General features: G+C 40.9%; 1 long non-coding RNA gene across 1 annotated transcript in view; it reads right to left on the reverse strand.

Annotated features, from left to right (window-relative positions):
* Positions 1–20,963, reverse strand: part of LOC111221594 — a 153,626-nt gene extending 132,663 nt beyond the window's left edge. Inside the window, exon 1 of the long non-coding RNA XR_002665097.1 lies at positions 20,532–20,963. This is a non-coding gene — a long non-coding RNA (uncharacterized LOC111221594). The remainder of the gene's footprint in view (positions 1–20,531) is intronic.
* Positions 20,964–22,436: the final 1,473 nt, after the last annotated feature.

Below are 22,436 nucleotides of genomic sequence, written 5' to 3' on the forward strand. Positions count from 1 at the left end.
CATTCAACGTGATGGAGCTTGAGAACATCTGCCATTTGCCCAATACCAGGTGTGCAAAGCTTGCAGCGACTTGAAGCTGTGATTCCTGCCAAACGGGCTTCTACAAAGTACTAAATGAAGGGTCAGAACTAACTGCTAATCCAAAATTGAAATTTTGCAAAAATTTCTGAAAATTGTTTGACTTTCATTATATACTGAGAGTAGATTGATGGAAAAAAAAATAGCAATTTCATCCATTTAAAATTAAATCTACAACAAAGGAGGAAAAATGAAGGAGTCTGAATACTGTCTGAAGCCACTGTGAGTAGTAAGACTAGTTCCCACCTACCGGCTTCAAAAACTGTCTCCCAAAACACAAATACAGAGCAAGGAGTGAAATATACAAATGTGCTTTACTCCAACCCATAACAACTATAAAATGTTCTTAGTCTCAGTATGCTTGTGCCTCCACCTCAGCAATTTTGCCCATAGTTTTGCTCAGTCAACTCTTTTTATGTTTTATATGCTAAAATATGAAAATATTCAAGATTTTGGTACCGAAACATGTGCTTTATTCATGAGAGGGAATGTTCACATTTTACATAGCGCTCACTCACAGCATAGAGCTAGGAAGTAGACAGCATTTCATTAAACGGCGTTTTGACAGAACACACGATTGTTGATGGACATAAATTAGCTGGTGCTGGAATCAAACTCTTCACTGTGTGCTGGTTGCTGTAAAGCCTGGTGTAGTTCAGCAGTTTAGATCAAGACGCTGGTCGTTGTGCAACCATTGAGCAGAGAGAATCTGTCCTGGGATTATATCTCAGCCTGAAACGCTTTTAATTACATCTCAGACATGGCAATGAAAAGACAGTGGACAAGATTAAGGTTATTCATTATGCTCTGCAGACATGTACTGTAGCAAGGGAAGAGTTGAGATATAAATATATGCAGCATCATACTGCATGTACAGAGTATGAAGGTGTAATTTAAAGATTACATATGTAACTAAAAGCAACCAAAGGCGGAGCTGATGGAAATAAAGATGACATTCAAATGCACAGTTGAATTTGATAAGAGAATCTACAAGATGTCAAGTATAACACTTTCTTTATTGATGTCTGGTTGCCAATGGGAGTTAAAAGATTGCTGAATAAACCACTGAGGGAAAAATCAATCAATTTTTTATTGTACTGTCTTGGATCTTTTTATTTTGCATCTGGTCAGGGTTTGGTATGTAGGCCTACTACCTCGCTCCAAGCAGCCTGTACTGATTCACTGCTCCACTTAAGACATAAAACAAGCTAACAGCTGATGGGTCGTTGCTATTACTGAATACTCCTGACAGGCCTCATTAAGTGGGCTTGAGCACTACTACATGGTAGCAACAACTGCTGTTGTTTGCTTTGATGGTGCTGGGGATGGGTTATTGCACAGTGAGCAGTTTGGTAATAGCTAAAATTAGCGAGAGCACAGCCTTGCACTGGACAGCAGTGACAACCCAGGCAGTCTCTGGCCTTTGCTCCCAGTTGCCTTTCATGCCATGTGCTTGGAGGTCAGACTAAACACAAGCAAGCTTGTCACCAGCACGGTTACAGTGAGTCTCACACAGAAATTTCAGCTTCCACACGCTAAAAGCCACAATTGCAGGTACCTTGCACATCTGTGACTTTACCACACCAGCACATTCTTGTCACTTTGTTTCGCACTGCACTCAGCAGCTTTTTCAAGTTCCGTTCTCTTGTACTTGTTTGTAGTCATGACCCTGACAAGTGCACAGCTCTTAATAATATCACTGTTTTATACCAAGTCTGCCACATTGGAACGATTCATTAGCTTTAACTTTGTTAATATTCAATGTCATGTCATTTTTTTCTCTCATACCGCCCTGCTGATGTTTTGCTCTACAATGAGAGTGTCAGTCTTGTATTGTCTGTCTTGTAGAGTCACCAACAATTAACTATACCAAATTACAGCTGCACCCTCTATGTTAATAGCGTAACAGTGACTCAGAGTAACTCATTCTTTGACACCCTCATGGGGAAAATGTTTTTAAAAGATTCAGTGCTCTAGCTTACACCCAGCACAAAGCAGTGCAAAGGGAAATGTAAAGTATCCTTGCTAGTTTCAGACCGATGCGGTTGTCATTTTCCCGTCCAGTGTCCACGTTGTTTAAATAGCAAATACACTTCTCATCTGTGTTGGTTTTAAAATGAGGTGTGGTCAGGTGCATTGTTGGCACATTGCCATCTTGAGACAGTGAAAGCAACTGCAAAATTGATCAGCAGGTTTGAATTCAATGGCCCAGTATTTCATTAAAGTGCACATTATCAAGATAGTAATATGTGCCTACATAGGCGGTTGCACATCACACATCTAACATTATGATTTCTGCCATTGCTTCAATGTAGAGCTGAGCGCAACCCTTCGTTGCCCATTGAGGAACACAGAGCACACTGCATGCATGTGCTGGACACCATTAAAATGGCAATCCACCAAGGTGCAAGCATGCTTGGCTTATAAAAGGAATGGGAGACAGCGCTCTGATTAGTTTACTGAATGTTAACCCTTTTGAACCAATCATCTGGCACAGCAATCGTTTATTCCACCGTTAAAATAGCAAAAGTGGATATGGACACGCCCTACGTGCACTTGCGCCATGCACTTTGGACTGTTAAAAGCCCTTAGAGTTTACAGCAATGCTAGCTGCTCTTTGAGACTGTGTAGGCACAGTAGTCCACTGAGCTACTGGATGGAGCAATTACAAAAGGTCAACCCCATAGTGGTGCAAGAAGAGTAGTAAGGGGATCTTTAAAGTCAGAAGGATTCATCCTCTGAGGACCACAAATGGTGGATTGAAAGAGCAACAGACATCATTGCCATCCCTAGTGCCAGTTTTCTTTTAGCTAACAGTTAAAAGAACTGGTTAAAAATATATCTGTGAAAGCCATCATCAGCGTCTTCCATTTAACCACCTCTAATTAGTTCATTTAAAGGGAGCTTAAGGCCTGAGGCATGGGCACTGGCATACCCTGCTGACGTCTGTCCTCACCTCACTGTACCAACATTTACTGAGTATGGACAAGGAGTTAATGGACCTTTTCAAATCATTTTGCTGAACAGAAGCAACAGTGCAACGTCAGCTCTAACATCACAGACAATAACCTACCATGTTAGATCTCAGCTGCACCTGTGACTTAAGACTTGATTCATTTATTGACTCCAAACATGACTCAGCAGAAAAAGTAAGGCCTACAAAACTTGAAGGCACAGTCACCAACTCTTGCAGGAAATTACCAAAACCTTCAAAATGGAAGAAGAGAAGGATATTTAAATGTTTTATGAAAAATGATTAAGCCCAGAAATACTTAATGAGTTTTGCTTGTCCACTATTCACGGCAGAAAATGGCTCAAAGTCAACCTCAAACCAAAAAGAAGTTCAGCTCACCAAATTAAAATGCTCAAGGTGAGCCTGTTAACTTGAAGAACACCAGCTTCTTTTAAAAAAGACAATTACTATTTCTCAGCTACTCTACAGGCTATAATAGAGGAACCCAGTTGACATTAAGAACTCAAAGCCAGCTGGGATTACTTTGGGTTTGATTAATGGACATTAATATGCTCAGTGGAAAGGGTAGTGGATAAATCAGCCTGATTATACCTCTGTGAGCAGGTCCCATATTTTACTGTAAATCTAAGGATTAGTGCACATTATTGGACTTTCCACCACATCTTTGCTCTTTAATTGTGATGACAGAAAAAGAAAGTGTTTTTCAATGTACCAGCACTTCATCAATCAACGATACAATAGACATCACAGTATGAAATGATTTGCAGCGTGTTCTCTGATGTTAACACAAAGAGGAAATTTCCTGCTTCTGCAGATGGCTGCCTTTATCTTACAACTGATTCGCTGTAGAGTATAGAAAGATAAACACATCACATTTAATATATTCAATGCAACTAGGACAATTGAGTCTCTGCAAATGGAGGTACACTGATCTTTTTGACGCAAGAGTTAAGAATAAAAAATAAACTATCAGGCTTTAGGATTTAATTTCAAGCAAATTAAAAATATGTATATATATCTAAAACCACAAAATGGCTTTGATCTGTTAAAGGTAACGAACAATATTGACTCGTTGCTCATACATCAGGATTACTTTAAATCACTGTAATAGCAGTGTGATCTTAACCTCAAGGCTACATGGTGCAGTCAAGTGTTGTTCTAACAGAGAGACGGCTGCTCATTTGCGTAATTTGCCCAAAGAAAGTCTGGGACAGATATAGAAAGTCATTTTTGTTGATGCACAAACAAGTGTTGAATCCTGCAGGCAAATCCAGCAGCGAGTTTTGCTATCCTTTGATATATAAAGCATAACATAACTAGCAGCTAAACATGATTTGCATCCCGAATCCTATGTGAGGTTTAGTCATGTCAGGTTGCGTTTATAAGTTGCGTATTGATGTATGCAGGATGTACTGATTGCCTTGTGCAGCTCCAAACTCGTACGCTATATTGATAAAGAAACGAAAGGACTTTATGTGATGTTAATTAAACGCCTCTAAGTTTTGCTATTGCTACATAGCTAACGTTAGCATCAATGGCTGTTTACTTACAAGTCTGGATATAAGACAAAAAGCTATAATACGCCCTCTGAGAAGCTCTACCTCTTCAGGGCAGACTAGATGCTACAGTGACTCAGTATCTGAAGTTCAGTAGGCAAAAACAAGTGATAGAAATAGAGGCAAAACTCGAGTGTTGCTTTCCACTGCTGGAGACAGCTGTCAGCGAGTAAAGGAATGAAGATTGATGCTGAACTCGCAATGTTTCTTCAAGACTGGTAAGTAAGCAGCTGTTAATGCTAACGCTGACTATGTAGCAATAGCAAAACTTACAAATAGCTCCTTTAAGGTTTTTTAAGATGGCATTATTTGCTAACTGGTATGTTGATGTCTGGACATTAGGTGAATCTCCAACTCCTGTAATCTGAGATCTAACCAACCTGCTGATGGCTTCTCAATCTAAACTGAGTAACAACTTTTTGTATTCCTCTAAAGTTTTGTTCTAGTCAAAGCATTTGCTGCAGGATCCCTGGGAGGAGACCCTGCAGTCCCTTCACATGTCATGCTGAACCTCAGAGTGTGTTTTCTTATACACTGTAATGTGGGTGGCTGCTGCTGCCTGCCGTTCATTTTCATCCAACAGGTCATTGCTGTTGCAGCCCAGGGATAAAATGAATAGTGGTCTGCCAGACTAAAAATAAGCAGCATGTTGGGAACTTTAGTGGATAGAAATATGTGTTTTAGCTTGGGCACTGTGCCGCTCATTTTTGACTACAAGCTACAAGCAGGCTGATCCTTGACTATTGGATTTGTGGTCTTAACTAAAGTCCTCCAGCTCTCTCTTTTAGAAATGACCTTCTATATTCCACTAATTTGTTTTGTCTAATATGTTTGTAAGGAAATGTAATTGCTGCCTGGATTCAGTTCAGTAGAAACAGTGCTTTCGAGTGTATAAGACACAGGACAAATCCTGCATCAGCACTGTGCTCTCTCCCCAGTCCCCTACCCCAACATTGCCATGGCACTAGCATGGCTACAAATCTGAACCATCCATATTACATTATTCATCCTCTTTCTTTTGCACCTCTTCACAAACACTTACAGTCACTACTACATGGTGACATGCATGTTCTGTCATCATAGTGATCATCATGTATGACAGAAGTGTTAAAAAAAAAAAAAGATGATGAGCCAGGGATCAAAGTTCAATTTTTTTTTTCAATAAACAAGAGGGCAGCGTTTTCTGTAAAGTACAAGAAAAAAAAAGATATTGAAGTGGGGGGTGTGATTACAAAGTGAGACTTCACAGGATATCACGGCTGCCTGTGTGGGACTGCAGTTATAAATATATAGTGGTATGATCCCATAGTATATTGCCTTCCTTTTCTGAACTGTATCATGTGTTTCTCAGACTTTAAACTGTTTTGAAATGAAGAAGAAAAAAGAAAACCACATGGAATCATTATGGATGGATGCATTTTTTGCTGGAGCAAGCTTAGCTTGTTCTGTTTATTTTGCTTTTTAAACTGGATAAATGGTAAATGGCATTTTCACAGAAATTTTGTAGTGTTACGGTAAAATATTTTCACCTAGTGTTTTATGTGTGTTACTCAGAAATGGATCTCTCCCAAACAAGTTACTACACTTTTTGCTGTTCTAGAGGCCAAACAGCATCTTGGTAACAAGTAGGACAATTTTAGAAATCACCATTGATATTAACATTAAGTTTGTGATTATAGTTTGACAGCTACTGTAAAGAAAAACAATTCAGTATTACACCCTCTATCCCAACCATAACATCTTTACGTTCCAGAGAGGTATTGCTATAACTACATGCCTGCCTTGCTCCAGAACTCCATCCGTTTCTCATGTATGCAATCCTTTCATTTCGGAAAGGTGCATGTTTTTTCACTTTGTGCACAGAGCACATATTTGCATTTCAACATTCATTCTCATTTCACTAAATTTTAGGAGACCAGACAGCCGACAAGAAAAAAGGTATTTGGTACAGAGTAGCCATGACCTTGTCTGTAACAGTTTAGTTTCAGTCTCAGTAGTTGAATCTGCTTTTGGATGTTTGTGGTACAAACTCAGGGTTACTGAATTCCTAGTTTTGTAGTAAATTGTTAAAATGAAATGAAAAGGTAAAAAAAGACCTTTGCTTTCTGTTTCAAACTAAATGATATACAGCATGCTGTTTCAAAACTCATTAAGGACCCACTAGACACATTCACCTTTTTGTTTCTGTTTTATCTGCAACTACAAATTCCGTGATATGCCAATAAAGTAGTTGAACATGAATTTAATGTTTACAATGGACATAAGTGGACATATGTCACCAGTACACCAGCACTAAGCCCACAACCTGTTTTTCTGGAGTCAGAGGTTCAAACATGAGCAGGATCACAGGGCATATGAAACTAGCAGGCAGGTGACAAAACAGGTTTGTGATCAAGAAGGTGCTGGTTTGATTTCCTGAAGCAGCTGGGAAGGTTTGGCCAGGGAAAGGGAATGAGTAATGCTCTCAGAACTCTTAGGAGCTGTTCACCAGCCAACAGTGGCAGTGGCTGGGCAGCTCCCCGGTGTGAACATCTACTGTATAGTATATGAATAATGTGACAGGCTCCAACTCTCTATATTACAACCCTGCCTCCTAGAAATTACGTTTGAATACTACAAATTTGCAGCAGTTAAGATGTTTGAAACATTGTTAATGAACATATCTGACCAACTTTTTATAATGTATCTATCATTGTTCCCTGACAATGAATTCCATGCTTTCTGAGTATATAAAGCTTGAAAGTTGTAATGGCTATGTTTAGACAACCACAGCACTTGGTTAAGGTTAGGAAAAGATTGTGTTATTAGTTTAATATTAAACAATTCAACAGTGACTTGAAGCGTGACACACAATGTGTTTTCTTTACTTTACTAACAACTAAAATTATGATATTTTCTTAATTCATACACAGCACTCAGGAATGTGAACTCCAATGTCCATGCCGTTAAGAAATTTAGCATTTCCTCATTCAGCAAAGTAATTTTCCTGAAGAATGTATTGAAACATCCTTTAAATATTAAAAATGTGAATGAATAATAAAGTATAAACACAGCTAAACCTGATTTCTAAGGGACATGGGTGGGATGTAAAGATGTTAATTATACGTGGCTTAAAGTAAAATGGTAACATGGAGTGATTTTGGATGTGCATTATCAAATATCTCTGACCTCCATGTGGTGCTGCCCTTAATAATACCTGCTTCAATCCCAGGATTAAATTGCCAAAGCATAATAGACTCACATCTGATTAGAAGCTGATTAACAGTAATTGAATGGTAATGTGAATTTTTAATGACTGTATAAATGAATCATTATTCGTATTTAACAGCATGGACCAGAGTTTACTTATCACAGTTATTTTGAAGACATCAACACTGAGCTTATACTCAGACACTAATGCTTGAATCCTTAATCTTAAATATTAATGACCACCCCTCATTAAAATTGAATGCAAAACAGTTATGTTGGGGGAATAATATCCCTCTTAATGTGCTAAACAGCAGGTGTGTATCATAACAAGATGCAAGAAATTAATTCCACCAGCTAAATTCTCTGAGAAACAACATGGCTGAAAGCTAATGGCTCATATCAAAGTTTAATTCAATTTTTCCCAATCTGATGGACATGCTTCTTCAACCTGGGAGTACTCTGCTGTAACACATATGCAGGCGTGTGAGCACAGAGCAGCTGACCGTAGGCAGAGTCATTTACATTTAGCAGCGTTGTATAAATGCTGTGTTCTCTATGGCCAAGACCATAAGTTTAAAATGTGTTTGGAAACTTGTGCATGACTCCAGTTAGTGGTGATTATTTGCAGGACAGAGCATAACATGTAGTATTCTTTGAGACCTCCCTTAAACCGCTTCGCAAAAATCAAAATTACCAATGAAAAGTCTTACGAGGTCAAAGAGGGAGCTGACAGACAGTCACATATGCAGCTGCAATGTACAGACCTCAATGTTTCTCCTTAATTAAAGGTCTTCGTAACAAGCTTTTTTGTTAATGCACTTCATTATCATCATTCGTTATTCAGTAGGTGAATTCTTCTGGGTTCCAACCTTTAGCTTCACATGTAGCATGAACAGCTGAATAACAGCTTTTTTAAAGAAAATCTAAATGAAGTATTATTAAACATCTGATGGGTGTGACGTTAAGTGTCCTGTGGCAAGTTTCTGTGCTGATGTGATACTGTATGTCTTTGACATGTTGTTTTTGGTGCTGTCATCGCCTGCTGGGGAAAACATGCAGTTTCCACGTGTTAGAAGTGATTGTGTGTTTTTGGTATGGAGGTACACTGATATCCATGATGCTCTACTGTCATGCAAATACAGTCTACATTCTAAGGTCATTCTTTCCTAAATATTAGGCAGCAGCAATTAGTTAATGCAGGTCCAAAGCCTTTAATCAGAAAAGTCTTCTTCCTCTCTCTCTCACTTGCAAACACCAGCTGTGAGTGTGATAAAAAGCTCAAAGAAGCAAAATTGAAAAACTTGCAATCTATCTAATGGCTGTTTGCCAGCTAACCAGCAGTAAGAAAGGATCGTGGTAAAATACAAGGTACCTTCAATCAATACAAAGGAGAATTTTATCATTCAGCCCAGCTACAGATAGCCTGTTTAAGGGGCTTATGAAGTCCAAGCCTCAACTCTAAAACACACTGCGTCTAAAATGTGAGGTGAGTAATTTCCATGTGAAGTGAACTGTCCGAAAAAAGTTGCAGACCTGTTTTCATACCATTTTGGTGGTCATGATCAATACTAAAATGAAAAATAACTAGTGCAGAACATTTTTCATTCGAGCTTGTGCAAATGTGTACATGTTGTTCAACGGGCACACACAGTAAGAATCGTGACTACTTGTGGCTACATGGGCTTTTGGAAGATCAAAGTGTCTGGCTGGAGTAAGGTGACCTGCTGGAATCATCACAGGGGCTTTCAGTGCTGGCTTGAAACCCCTGCCCTGGTCAATACACACTCATCTGCCCCCGAAAAAATCCTTTAATCTTCAGTCACCATATATATACTGCCTTCCTGTGAGCGGATCATGGGAAATAGACATTGATGCGATTTTCCCAGGCAAGGAAATCAGGTAAGTGCGTTCATTAGTCATATGAGGCTTCCTGCAGGGTCAAAGAGGGCAGAGATTGTGGGTAATTAAATGTGCTAAATGGAACTCTAATTGAATGAGCGACCCACTGCCTGTGATTCTTGTTTAATCATATGGAGAAGCAGATAACAAAAAAAAAAAATGGAATTCATTTTCTTTCTGGGGGGAGGTTGTGTTGAGAGAGAGAGAGAGAGGGGGGTGTAATTATGTTGCTGCATGAATTGATCACTTAGCAATAAACATTAATTAACAATCAAGGTAGATGTCTTTGTATTGACTCAATTAGAAAGGAAACTCAGGGATTGAATGATTAACAGTTTAAATGGCATCGTTCTTAAAGTGATCAAATATATATATGTGATTAATGACAAAGAACTTATTTTTAATGACTTACCCTAAATAATTAATCGTCATTAAATGCATTAGTTCAATAGTGAATATAATATGCAAAATGAATATTTCTCTTGCTATTACTGTATCTGTATCTGCTTGCCTCCTGATTTATTGGCTTGATATATTATTTTCTAGAAAGGCTGGAGTTTAATTTATTATTTTTATATAAGAACTGAGATTATCTGACAGCTAAATCTGAAGAGACCACAAATATATTTCTCACTTTATCTGTCAAGCTCCAATCTTCAGTATAGGCTACATGGTCTGTAATTGAAACTTTGTGCACCACACTACACTCTGGATACTTGTACTACATAAAAAATATGTAGCATATACTTCAGTTACAGAACTCAGTTCAGCCCTCATGCAGCATGGAAAGGGTGTTATTATTTTTTAAGTAAAATAAATATGACCATTTTAATACATTTCAATTATTTCCATTGTTGCATGGTGATTACTACATTTACAGAGAGCAGCGTGAAGTATGTGCTGATTAGGAGCTTTGGAATTGTATTTTTATTAAGACAATGTGTCTTGATAAAGAATCTAGTAGGGGGTTGATGACAGGATTTATGTAACTTATGCTGAGATTGCTACTAACCGTTGTTTTGATTGTTGCTCTGATAACTTATAAACCAGACTTTCACAAGGTCTGTAGCGGCAGACGAATTATCCACAGAGTGTCCTCCTCTCCATATCAAACAGACCAGGGCAGAAACACCCATAAAGCAGTTTCACTTTAAAAATCAGTTATTCATGGTGTCCTGGCGTCTCAGCTGCTCACCTGGTAGATCACATACCAGGCAAAATGCCCTAAAAATAAAAAAATCAGTGATTCACCAATGCGCCTCGGCGAGTAGCTGGAAACCGAGAGTGCTCACCTTTGTTTCTTTAATAAAGTATGAACCAGACGCTCAACAGGTTTTTCTCAGTAGACAAATTATCCGCAAAGGGCCATCCTCTCCATAACAACCAGACCAGGGGATTAAAACCCATAAAAAAATAAAGCAGTTACACTTATAAAAGAAAAAATCAGTGATTCACTGATGCATTCAGCAGAAGCAGGACAGCTGTGGGGTTGCTCAAAGGGGATATGATGTAATTGACAGTAGACCTAATGACACAGAGCGTTATCATATTAAAATTACGTTTTTCTCTAGGTTTGTGAATTTCTGGAAATATTTGGGAAAATGTAAGTACACAACTCAAAAAAATATATAACATAGGTCAGTTTTAGACATTTTAATATGGAAAAGTTACACATTATAACTTTAATGCATTTAATCGCTACCATCATATACATATACAGTATTTAACCACCTGTAGAAGTCTATGTATCTGCAGCTACATTTTTATGCTCCAGGTTCAAAAGTTAACACAATCTTGAATTGGACTGATGCTATCTTAATTCTCTAATTGGTATTTTTGCCTGATTGTTCTATGAGGGAACGTTCAACCCATTTGGACTCACCTATAGACCTTGCTGCTGCATCCAGAAAGATCTGAATGTGTTGCCAAGTCTTTACTGACAAGCGTTGGCTAAATAAATGAGTGTAATTAGATTGGGCAGCAATATTCTGGCACCTGAGCATGTATGGATCCAGAAGAGTTAATGTTTTAAGAGCCCCACAGTGGAACTGTAAGCAGGTCCGTGTCCTTGGTCCTGCGCCTTTCCCAGTCACCCTGCTGTCCTCAAACTTAAGGAGCACCTGGCCCGGCATCAGCCTCGGAACCAGTCACCCTGTCAGCCTGAGAGAAAAGGCTGCTCCTCACCCTGCAGTTTCTTCAGGCCGGGCCACATCCCCCTCCCCCAGTTTTACAAAGATACACAGATGAAACCTGCTTCTTCTCAACCAATTTTTTTTTTTCAGCTCCAAGATAAACGAGCATTGTCAGTGCTCTGCACACAGTAAGGTGGCAATAAGCACAGCGTCTCTCAAAGAAACGCTGACATCCCAAGCCAACCCCTGAGCATCAGTGTCCCCAAATAACATTGTGTTTTCATTCCCCCAATTCATCAGCCCGGATCCCGCATTGAGCTGAAGGTGGCAGAGAAAAAGTCAACTATTACTTTGACAATTTGTGCACTCAGAACACAAACAGTTTTCCCCCCACACTCAACAACGGGGGTTTTACAGTATTGCCTGCATTTTTCCATTCACATACATCAAAATACTACAGCAACAATTACTGTCTAATGTGTGTCAGGCACACAGACAGACTGCTAGTATATGAATTCAAACAAAACCATGATGTCTGCTTGTCAAAACAGGCACTGGTATAATTAAATCTCCATTGTGATGTCAATATTTGCCCAAGGATTTAACCAATAATAAGAAAATCAGAAAAACATCTTAACTTTGACGGTTGTAGAAAACCTCTTCAGATTCAAAGGAAGCATCCTTTAATGCAGCTGAAGACTAACCCTGTCCATAATTATTGATCACTGTATTTTATCTGTAATGGCAGAGCAGTCAGTCCTGATGATCTCTTCTTCTGCCTTCATTAAGTGCTACAGTACACACAGCAATAAGACAGTGGCCATAGGAAGATAGGGTCATTCTGTTGATTGCATTTACAATGACAAACATGCGTCTTATTTGATTTTCCTCTGGGCTCCTTGCCATCCATTACAAGAGAGATGTGCACTCTATCTGTGTTTGTGCCTCTGTTATTGTTCAGAGATGGTTGAGTTGACATAAGGATTCTCTCTCTCTCTCCCTCACACACACACTTCCTCTCCCTGCCTCATCTGTCCCTGCCTTTCCCTCCTGCCTCTCACATAATAACACGAACATTTTCACTTTCTCTCCTTACTCTGAATCTTCCCATTGCCGCCTCCCTCTAATCCTGCCATGGAAGTGACTCATATTACAGCATTCTTCAGTTTAATGCACTTTAATAGCATTAATATCTGCTTTTGCCTCTTCAGCTGCAATAAACACCCCTTACATCTTAAGAAAGCCGCTTAAGAGCAATTGACATGGCTAGTGTACCAAAACAGAAACGTACCTCCGGTGAAAAGCAGAATATCTCATTGTAAAAGAGTAATCTGCTTTTTCTTTTTTCTTTTTCTTTTTTTCTTTTTTTTTTTTTTTATACATTGGCACCCACCCGGCACAGCGTGACACATGGTGTACTGTAAACAGACACTGGAGGAACTTAGACAAGGAACAGCCAGCTCCCTGTAGTCCTTCCTACTCACTCTCACTGTGTGGAGGAGGCCTGCAGATAGGGGAAGAACACGAGTCCCTGCCACCTTCTGTGCCACCCATGTTGCCGCTGCAGTGACAGCCAAGGTCAGCTCAGGAAAGACAGAGGGCTCCTGCATGAAGATAAGACTCTCACGATCCACCGTGCCGCTCCTCGATGGAAAGAGAATCCTGCCCGTGAATTATTCAGTGGGTCTCCCCCACCCTAAATAACAGCCGGCAAGCATTGTTTGACATCCCAAATGAATAATTAAGGAATGACCTTTTGTTCCCATTAGAGGTGATAGGTTGATAGCGCCATACTTTGTGGCTGAGGCTGTTAGACGATGTGAAGGTGCTGTGCGGAGGAATGAAAAAATGTTAAAATCGGCCAAACTCTTGTGCACAAGCAGTGATGTGCTAAGAAAAGACACACACACGTCCCTGTGGGATGCATTGATATACAAAGACGTAGATGCGGTTTCTGTTGATTGTTCCTAAAGCACAGCCTGAAGCCATTCTTTGTCACGACTCCCATGTTCTAATAAGAATTGTGCTGTAGTTTGCTCCTGATACATCAGAGGCTTTTTGATTATGCCAGTCAAGAGCTTGTAGTCAGCTCTGTGAATCAGAAATGATGTATTAACACAAAGCCAATCCCGGCTCAGCTGGCTCGGTCCGGTTTGGTGGTGTTCCAGTGAATTATGGTCCATTTCCCAGTCTTGTATTTCAGTGAGGTAATGAATCATAGAACCTTGTGTGGCACCAAATCTATACAGTATATCCAACATGTAAAACCTCATGACAATAATGATAAATGATACTTTTCATTCCTGCTATATATGTATTATTGTTTGGCCATTAACGCTTAAGCGAGACCTGCTGGAAAGGATAAGGTTAGAGATATACTATATCTTTCTTTTTGTCAACGAATTCTGTGAAGACACGAAACCAACAATTAATTGATCCTATCTACAAGCATGTCTGTGTAAAGCCTGATGTGTCTTTTTCCTCTGTGCCGTAGAGATCTGTTGTTCAGAAACTATTAAAAACACATCAATGAGCCACACTGTTGCATGGAGTGACACATTCCTTCGTTACAGGACACTGTAGTTTATTTTGAGTCAGTCCCACATACAATGTCGTGCTGCCATAAAGACTCACTAACACAAGAAATGTGTCTTAACCCAAGATTCGCTTTTAGGATATTTTATATTTGTGTTTGTGCACTGGCTCACATGAGTACACACATAAAGCTTGTGATTCTAAAGGCTGCTTCATGCAATATGTATTTGGTTATATGACTTGACTTAAATAGTTTACTACCTGGATTTCACATTTCACTCTATGCAGCTCTGTTTTAACCAGCTGTACGTGCAGCTGTACGTGCAGTTTCCCTATGACATCAGAGCTCACCTGAGAGCCCGCAGCGTCCCCTGCCTGTGTGTCTCTGTGCCGGTTAAGCTGTTGCTACCAGGATGAGACGATGCATGGCTTTTACAAAGAAACTAATCAGGTGGGTATGCTGCATATAAATAACGTCCATGTCATAATTAACCAGAATAATTCGTAGCAACTAAACTCCAGGCTACAGAAGTTACTGATGTCAAAGATCAGATCAGATTTACATATGAAACATTCTTGTTGGCTTATTAGCTTATTGAACTCTGGCTCTTCTTTAAAAAAGCTCCAACTTTCACTTTCTAGGGAGCACCTTTGCCTGAAGTTACAAATAATAACATAGGTTGAAGTTAAAATGACATGTTTGAGCACTGAACACAGATTAGCTCACCTTACCCCTGAAATGTAGATATAAAATCAAGTGCTGATGTTAGTTATGTTGAGCAAATAAATTAGTTTTAATTCTATGATGGTTTATTCATTCAAACTGTAAGTACCAACCACTTCAAATTTGAGGTTTATTCATCTCACAGATGTTGCTGCCAGTGCTGCAGCTAGCTGATTATGCGTGGCACAGCCTGAGGGTAGCGAGATCATCCGGTCAAGTATTCCCCACATCTCCTTCTTTCACTCTCCATTAAGTTAACTCGTTTTCTTTATTTCTTATCTTTATATGTCCCTTTCCTCCGTGCTCCAGTCTACACCTATGTCTGAAAATAGTCCCCAGCACACGCACTATGCTCCTGTTTGAGTAATGATTGCTTGGGAGTTCAGTGTCCTGATGTTTTAGGACATGACTTATCCTATAATTTAGTACATTGTGAATACATTTAAAGATGTCCTATCTGAGGTTAACATGAAGCTGATTTAGCAGAATCCATCGATCGTCAGCCCTCATTGAACTGTAGGTTCACTGGACCGGTCACGCTTTACACAACTTGTGTATACAGGACATTTAAAGACGACTAAGAAATGGAATGACAATAACACAGTTACAGTGGAAACAACGACTGAATCAATAATTTGGATGGGAATTTGACTCCCAGGCCAAGTGTCACGGCCTCATGCAAACCATCAGACCACTAATTTTTATAGGCTAACCTTCTTGTTCATGTAACAGGTACCAGACAAGTTCTAGATTTGGCCACTGTGTTCATCCATCCATCCATTATCCATACTGCTTATCCTTATAGGGTTGCAGGGGGGCTGGAGGCAACTCCAGCTGACACTGGGCGAGGTCGGGGTACACCCTGGACAGGTCACCAGTCTATTACATGGCTGACGTGGAGACAGACAACCATCCGCACTCACACTCACTTAATTTTGCCGGAGAGAACCCATGCAGGCACACATGAAAACTCTACAAATAAAGGCCCAAGCGGGCCGGCAGGTTTCGAACCGAGAAACTTCTTGCTGTGAGGCAACAGTGCTAACCACTGCACCACAAAATACTAAAAAGTATCTTAAAATATAAATATTATTTTCAAGCTATTTTAGAAATTGCATGTTATTATAGGAGAAAGTGGAGGCTACATTTGTACTATATAATCACAGCAGATGTAGGCTACAATCATATGATGTCAATAAGTTAACGTAACGTTAGGTGAAGGGCAGGTGTCTTCCAATGTCTCCCTTGCTCTTTACAAGGGTAAACAAAAATCATGTGACTCCTTTCTTGGTTACAAGTCTTCACTTTTCCAACCACTCAGCAACAATGGATAATTACTATTATCGATGACCATTATCAAAGGCAAGGTCAGTGTAGAAAGATGGGGCTGGCAGTAGCAACATGGACACAACTCATTAACTGTATACTGTATAGCTACAACTGCTTGTTATATTATCATTGGTCAAGTTGACTGTCCATCACTGAATGGAAACAAACCTACATTGTAGTTCATATGTTTTTATGTTGAAAAATACATTCTCATAATGGGGAGCATGGTGTGAGACAGCTCTATTGATTCTCTCCATATTCAGGATTTACCATTTGAGGTTTCTTCTGTAGAACTTTTATTAACAAAAAATACTGCTATTACTACGCTGGACTGAGTGTGTAAATTGTCTCAGCAAGCCACATGAGTCTTCTCCAGAAAAGGTTTGCACTGAGGTAGGGCTTCTGATTCATTCACAGTGTGAGGAAGAAAAACCAGAGCTGCAGTATGCCCGCAGTGACACGCTCAGGAGAGAGCCACTCTGAGGCGAGCACAGATTCCTAGTTTAAGGCAAGAGAGGGAGAGGGATTGGGTGCTGAAGACAGACCATATTTATAGCCAGGGATAGGAATAATTCATCGCGATCAAAGTGCAGATCATGCTTCGTTCCATCACAGAGCAGATGTGGCGGAATGAAAAGAGCGCACTTTCTCTTTCCGTCTGCTCTCTAGCGGCTTGCTAAATGGAAACAGTGAGGCAAAGTTATCTCTGTGAAGCTACCGTGTGTTTGTCGTCATGTGCACTGCGCTGGCTCTCAGGTGGCTTCGCTTTAGAAGAAGAGTGCGACCCCTCCGAGGTGTAGCATGCAAGAAAAAAAGAAAAAAAAAGGAGGAAAAAAAAAAGAAAAGGAAAGCCTTCAACCCGCAGCAGGTCTTCTCAATCAGAGCGAGGAGTGAATATCAGATTCTGAGATCACAGTGGGAGATCATGTGCCTGAAACCATGAGTCATAAAGCTCACACACACACACACACACACACGCACACACACACACACACACAACAACAACAACAACCGCGGTATGTCACATGGCTCCTGTATAAGCATGTGAATGAAGTAGATCACAGAGTCAGAGATGACTGGCAGCTGAAATACTATTTGTCTTTCAGGTAAGAATCCTTTACTCTTGTTTTCTATGTGTAAATGTCCATGCTTAATATCACCAGTGGCTGCCTCTACTAGTATTAAGACAACCCACATACAGCCATCTCTGCACAAACACACACACACACACACACACATAAATGTCTGCATCCCACCATACCAGTAGTCTTGTTTTTCATTTTCCTCCCACCCCTGATACACTCACTTTCCCAGGGACACACACATCCCCATTTTCTTCCTCTTTTTTTTGTTTTCGGCCCCTCCTGCCTTTTCTCTCCCAGTAATGCTTTTTCTGCAATCACACACAAACACATAGACACACACATGCCTGCCTGCTTCATCCAGTTTCATTTTCTCTCCCTCCCACACACAGACACACAGACACACACACACACATGCGCCTGTTTCTTTCTCTCTTTCATTTTCTGCATCTCCAACCCTTTCTGCTTCCTTGTCACTCCTACAGACCACACACACACACACGCACACACGCACACACGCACGAACACACACACAAATGCACAACCGTACAGACATACAAGCTCCTTCATCTTCTCTTTTATTTCTTCTCCCTCCCACACTTTTCCTATCACTATCTCCCTGCACGCACACTCTCTCTCTCTCTCTCTCTCTCACACACACACACACACACACACACACACACACACACACACACACACACACACAGACGCACTTGTTCCATTCGCTCTCATTTTCTCTCACCCTCCCTTCCTCTCCCAATCACTCCTTCAGCATGCACACACCCTCATGCATACCTCTTTCTCTCTGTCTTTTACTGTTTCTCTCCTCCCGTCTCCCTACCACAATCACTTAAACACACACAAACACACACACACACACACACACACACACACACACACTACCGGCAGTCCAGCTTCCCTTACTCCCAGCTGGGCTTGGACAGCTCTCTTCCTCTGGCCTCTCTGGGCCATCTGGAGTGCAATGTCCCCGCTCCGCTGGTCCCCTGCCAGCCGCTGAGCCTCCCAGGATGAACACAGCATCTTCAAGCACAATTTGTACGCGTCAAAGCTCTGCTGTGTGTCCAGTGACCCAGCTGAGTGAAGTCATTGAGTCTCGCATTTCCCACCTCAAAGGAGCCTCATTCTGCTTTGATGACACCTGCGCTCTCCCATCTCTCTGGATGGAGGACGGCGCAGTAATTGATTAAAGCCGCTGAGCAACCTTACTAGTAATTGCAGCTCTGTTTATGATCTTGAGGAGGGTTTGTCTTTGCATGAGGGGTGAATATCAAAATGTGGCTCACAGGTCAAGTACCTGCACAGGATTCTCAAGTAAAAATACACTTGTCTGCTGCACAGATTATAAAATCTGCCTCGATTAAGGAAGAAAATCTGATCCCCTCTAGTGAAGACATGCAAGACTCATATTAAATCATGCTATGGACACTCATCTGCCAATACAAACAATCCTCCAAACAGCAGCAGAACCTAAGAAATAATGTAAGATCTCCTGACTCTACGGTTTTATAATCCTTTAATACAAAGTGTCAAAGTCTTGGCGGATTTGAGCCGCCAATGTGCAAACTTGTCTCCTGCAGCTTTAAGCTCTGTGCAAAGTCTCCCACAAGCCCGCAGGTTGTCATCTGAGTCCTCTGAGTTTGGAGCTAACTGACTTAATGATACAAAATAACAAATGTATTGCAATACAAAAGACTAGTGGAAAAAAAAAATGTGCCTTTGAAATTAAGGCATGCCTTCAAATTAATGGCAACTTAAGTCATTCAGCCACAAGTTTCTCACCTCAAAAGGGCCTTGTTCTGCTTTGATGACACCCACGCTCCCTCTCAGCTCGACATGGTAACTGATTAAAGCAAGTAAGTCACAGTTCTTGCAATTACAACACTGTTTAAGATCTTTTAGATTTTAAACTTTCTTAACTGACCGCCGACATAAGTGCATTATGAATGCAAAAAAAGCAAAGGAAAACAAGCAGGAAACGTGGCCTCGCACCGGATAATCTGCTGACTACATTTGTTTGTTTGTTTGTTTGTTTGTTTTTTTTCATTTGATTCTGGCTGTGGCAGTTTTTATTCTGATTTCTTTGGACAGCGCTCTGGGAACATCACAAGTTTTAAAGTCACTACAAAGCTTAAGGTTGTGTTCAAGATGCTGGAGCAAAATCATTTACGCTATAAAAGTGGCATAACCCAAAATACATGCCCGGGGCCAGTTAGCGTGCAGTGGCTATTTTTATAGTCTAGTAAACACACCAATCCTATGCGACACCCGAGCAACAACACACGCAAACTCTGCCCTGATCTTCTCTACATTCTGATTGTGCTCCTACCTACAGCTCTGCCAGGCTAGCGGGGGGAAAAATGAAGAGCCACTAAGCTGTGGAATTGATCATTTCCACACTGTCACTCCAACAATACCTGCTGAGAACACCTGTCCTATGACATGTGTGAAAATATTAAACAACTAAGAGCAAACAAACTGCAGTAATAGTCAGTTTACACTATGCAATAATATGGTTCATTTTGCAGTGACATCATTTGTCAACTGATGAACTATGTTTGAATTTGAAGTAAAAAAAAACTCTATGTAATTCACTGCAGCCTATAAAATGAACAGAACAGGGAAGAGACAGCCAGTGCAAACTTTGCTGCTCCAAGATTTGGCGAGAACAGTTGACTGGAAACCAAAGGTAATTTTGAATAGAGGAATACAAAATAATGACAAACAGTGAAATCAACAGGCAATCTGTGGCATCTGTGGGTCAACACTTTTCTATAATTATAGCATGTAAGCTAAGCCAACTCAAGAGTGATGGATAGTGTAACTTTGTATCTACGCCTGGCGTGTAAGATCTTTAAAATGAAACACATGCAGACCCTGAGGACAACAGATACAGGCAGCAGACACAGCGGACGCTGGTGGCTTTAGAGGATGTAACAGCAATATCACAGAGACGTGACTGAGAACAGCTCATCTGCAGTTTACTGTGCGCTGCATCTAGTGTTTTGCACTTACCTTAACGGGGCTCCCCAAATACCATGAAGCTCAGGAGCAGGTGGAGAAGTGCAGAGCGTCTTCCGCTTCTTCACTAGTTGATCAGCCAAGTCTCTCTCTCTTTCGCTCTCTCACTCTCTCCCTCTCTCCCTCACTCTCTCTGTTTTAGCACCACCGCCTCTTTGGAGAAATGATGCAAGTTTACGGTCGGCGCTGTGAACGCATCGGCTGTGCAGACTGAGAACACAGAGTCTTCTCCTTCAAGTTTGATGCCACCTCGGTGATGCTCTGGCTGGAGCAAACATGACTCGCCGTGCCTGATGCTTTCAGGAAGAGTGCGGCCAATCACAACGCCTCTCGTTCTTTACTCTCACATCTTTGCGCATCCCCGCAGAGTCTCCAAGGACCGGTGCCTGTCTGCCTCCGGGCGGGCACGGCAGCGGTATTAGGGACTTTAAGACTGGCTTCTCCTGCTACTGGAGCGCGTTTTCATTTGCTGTGCTCTCTTTGTCTTCGAGGCGATGCTGATTACTGATATAAAGATGGGGGCTATGAATTTCATCCCGCGCATCGACTAGGTACGGGAGCGGAGCAGCGGGAGCCAAGAGCAGGAGGAGTGTCTCTTAGCGGTCTGAGTTCATTAAAGACTCTTCTAAAATGGATGAGCTTCTTGTCTTTCCGTTATTAAAACCCCGTTTTTTCTTACCTGATGGCGGGATCGTGGCGCGCTGCAAGTGCGTACTGTATGAAGTGCGCCGCTACATGCAACTGAGCTACAGTAGAGGCGACACAGAGTTTAAACAAGATGCCTCTGTCACAGATGTGCGAGCTGTCCAGTCAATGAAGTCCAACGTCATTAATTATGAATTAAGTTATTCATTATGATTTAGAAAGCAGTGCCACTTTGCATGTGGAGGTGTTTATGAATGTCTCTGTTTGTGTCTGAGATATTCCACTAGGTTGAGCACAACATCTCAACTGAGGACAATAGTGCCACCAATTTGTCTCCCCTATACATGCATTCACCATCAAATGATTTGTGGGTTAGGAAGTTAGAGTTGAAGTACTGTAAGTCCCCAAACATGCGCGCGCGCGCGTGTGTGTGTGTGTGTGTGTTTGTGTGTGTGTGTGAATATTCTACGGTTGGGCAGTCTATATGAACAGTACATTTTTCATGCCCTCTACAATATATTCAGTCCCTGAAGTCGTATTGCATTTGGCATATACTTCTCCAGCTCAGCGGTTCCGGTCCAACAGAGAGACAGAGACACAGATGTGAGAGTCCACCTGCTTCAGACACTCAGATCCTTTTGGTTGGTCTTGCTGTGCAATGATGTCAGTGCAATTGTGATTGTATTGATTTGAGCTCTTGTCAGTCTTTTTTTCAAGGCGATGAGATCTAAGTGCCACTTCAACACATTGGGCTTATCAAATTAAGCTGGTGTAAAATATTACAGCCCTCAGCCAGTGAGCAGCCATCAGAAAAAAAGCACACACACACAATAGCCTATTTAATCTTGCACTGATTTGAACTAAAGGATTTTCCCCCGTCATTTTCTCTAAAGAAGGATGCATAGTTGGAGAAAATAGAGCTTTAATGAAAAGAGAAAAAGCCCTGTGGGATGGATATCAAAAGCCAGTGGATGTGCATAATTCATCTCAGACTATTTCACAAAGCCCTGCAGAATGGCTTTCTTTAACCTGTATTTTTTTTTCTTTCATTTCAAAAAAAAAAATCTAAATATTAGCACTCTGTGCTGCAGTTCACCATTTTGTTTCCTAAGTGACAGCTAGTACAAGTAAAAACCTTTATTCAGAATATTTCTATTGCAGCAGGACTCATTTAAATCTCAAACAGCCAGGCGTGCACAGCTTGATAATCTGGCATCAGCTATTGGGGTTGGTAAGCGCTAATGAGATATCTCT

This window comes from Seriola dumerili, unplaced genomic scaffold, assembly GCF_002260705.1.
Source record: "Seriola dumerili isolate Sdu_G_001 unplaced genomic scaffold, Sdu_1.0 BDQW01000003.1, whole genome shotgun sequence".
In the NCBI taxonomy this organism is placed as follows: Eukaryota; Metazoa; Chordata; class Actinopteri; order Carangiformes; family Carangidae; genus Seriola; species Seriola dumerili.